Here is a 3,275-nt window from a genome sequence, read left to right on the forward strand (position 1 = left end):
CCCTACTCCTTTTATATACTTTCTTCTGTAAATATATAGTTTTTTTTGTCATAATGTATCGAATGACTTACTACCATAGCTTGTGTAAGACACTATACCTTTTGAAATCATAAATAAAGAAAGCAATCAATGTATACTCTTTTTTATACTCTTTTTTATTGTAAAATATTTGTATTGACTCCATTGCTTCAGTTGATAGACCTAATTGGGCTGAAAGCAAGATTAGGTAAAAATACCATTGATTAATTTATATATATCTTTTCATAAACCAATTCTATGCAACACTAAAAGCATTCATATTCCTACTTACTTGAAACCATTTACCATCTTTAATGCAATGCAATCTTTTACTATAATCTATGCATTTATCCTTTATGAAAGAAAACATATGCAAAGGAGAGAATAAGAATACCATACACACACAAGGAATGCACTCATTGCATGACTAATGTTTATTTAATATATCCTATCCACAAGATAATCACATTAACTAGGTTATGACTAGTGGAAATAGATATCAAAATCTTAATTAATCACTTGATGATATACTACAACATACACCATTGCTCACAAAGCACAATAGATAGCATGTAGGTGATTAGAATGCCTTTAGTATGTCATAAGGCAAATTAGCCATTTAAATATTCACACATAAAATAAATAAAAAAACATTACTTTTAAGGGACAAAACTCATCACTTACTAATAAACAAAGTTTAATACCAGATTTCAATTACATCTACTCCTATTATCTATGATAATTTTCCTAACATACCACTAACCAATCAATTTGCCTATTTAAGCATGGAACTAAACACCATAGCCTTACTTGCAACATTTTAATTTTAATTTACATATATAATGTCACACTAATTCAAATACATACATATATTCTTATCAAACTCTTTTCCTATCAGCCCTTAAGTATTATCATTTAGAAACAACATTTTTAGCAACTCTATGAAAATTTTCAATCACTGACATGTTATACATAATTCATCTCATCATTAATCCATCCTACCAAAATTCATTGAGAAACCACATCATTTCTTAACCTATTTGTTTGATCAAACACCACTTTTCATCTGAACCATGTGAATCTATCATGAGGCTAAGACTTTTATCTTTCCAATTCAAATAAAGACATGAAGGAATGATTTCAAATTTCCTATACTATACATGCAATGCACCAACTTTACCTTATTCAACACATACTACAACACAGTCCATTAATCTTACATTTCATAAGCCTTCCTATTTTATTCATGCAAAATATATTCTAACTTAATATTTTAACATAGGGATCATAGATGAAATACATGAATTTTGTCCTTCAATGCAAATATTTTCTAACCAATTTTTCTTTTAATAACACAAAATCATATCCATTTATAATCATTCAGTACTTCCATTCATTATAAAATACACTCCTAAGTATTATGAATCCTATATCTAAATAGAGAGGAGAGAGAGCATTATCAATCAATCAATATATACACGCAATATCATACATGGATGATTAAATTTTTTAGACATGTCATATTTATTGTACAATTGTTATCCTCAATTTTGGCTTGCTCAAAATTGTGGGATAATCCCTACAAATTTTGTCCAATTTGTAGCCCACACCCTCTAAGCATACATGTCAAGGTGCTTGTCAAACCCCCTCATGTGTAGTCAGGCTCTCGAGAAATCATCTTGATTTGAGTCTCAATTTGTCAATCTAAAAAAATGATAAATTCTCTTTTTAGGAAATTTTTATTTCTTGGTGTAAATCGGGTTTATAGCTCCGATTTGCACCAAAGTCACCCTTTTGGTGTAAATCAGGTTTATAGCCCCGATTTTCACCAAAGTCCCCCTTTTGGTGGAAATTGATTTTATAGCCCCGATTTGTGTAAATCAGGTTTATAGCCCCGATTTGTGTAAATCGGGTTTATAGCCTCGATTTGCACCAAATTCACCCTTTTGGTGTAAATCGAACTTATAGCCTCGATTTGCACCAAAGTCACCCTTTTGGTGAAATTAGGTTTATAGCCCCGATTTGCACCAAAGTCACCCTTTTGGTGTAAATTGGGTTATTAAACCCAAATTGCACCAAAGTAACTCCTTGGAATTTTTTGGTATTTTTTGTCCAACTCTGGAAATTCTTCAAATTCATATTGCACTCCACTCTAGATACCAAATTCCACACACTGGGACCGGATAACTCTGAAATAGAGGCTACCTTGCAACAATATGAAGATTTCTTGAAGAAAAATGGAGATGATGATGCATCTCTAGTCAAGTGGCATTTTGTAATATCAATCGACACCTCAAGTGTCATTCTATGTATGCACTAGTACACATGTAGGACTGCATGTGTCCTAAGTGAAATAGGACTCTACCTTTGACTTGGTCACAAATTAGTTGTAACTTTCCTAGTTTCATGTTGCACCTCTCCTTTATATATATGAGGGTTATTATTGTAATAAGGATCTTTTTTCCATCTTTGTTTATGCAACAAAACTCTGCCAAAGTGAAAAACAAATTGAGACTTGGTGTTCATTTTGTAAATTTGCAATTTAATCAAGAAAGAGAGAAGCTTGGCACTCAAAATTTGTTTTGAGTTTAATATTTTATATGATATGAATGTTCTTATGTCATTGGTGTCATATGTTCTTGAATGATTAAAATTGGATATAGTCTTGGTGTTTAAAAATTGAAAAGTATTTTGAGTCTTTACAAGTTACTTTGAAGTTTCAAGAATTGGAAATTGGTTAAGGAGAGAATTGCTTTAAATCTTAGAGCTTTTACAAATTTTCTCTAAAAATTATATTTATAAGATATAAAGTAGATTCTTTATGCTATATGAACTATTTGGTTAGAGTAGATCTAGTATCTTTCAATATATTTGTGAGTCTTTGAGTTGACAATATATTTGGGTTACAGTGGTTGATAGGAATTTTGGTACATTGAAAGAATATTTGTGTTCCTAAGTGTCCTAACTCCCGTCCCTAAGTCATTTTCAAAAAAAGGGGAAGCAACTAAAGAATTTTTTTTATTTCATGGACACTTTACTTCCTAAGTAAATTATTTAATATTATTGCAAGTTTTAAGTCATTTAGAGAAGAAATCTATTCTGAAAAGAGAATTAGATATAATTGGTTCTGAAAGAAGAGGACTAAGTTGTTATTATACCTTGGATTAGTGTATATTTAAGAGGGGTTATATCTTGTTCTTAACTACTCATAGGGAAAGCAATGTATCACTCCAACGTAATAAGCTAATCCTATAAAC

Source organism: Cryptomeria japonica, chromosome 3 (assembly GCF_030272615.1).
Source record: "Cryptomeria japonica chromosome 3, Sugi_1.0, whole genome shotgun sequence".
In the NCBI taxonomy this organism is placed as follows: domain Eukaryota; kingdom Viridiplantae; phylum Streptophyta; class Pinopsida; order Cupressales; family Cupressaceae; genus Cryptomeria; species Cryptomeria japonica.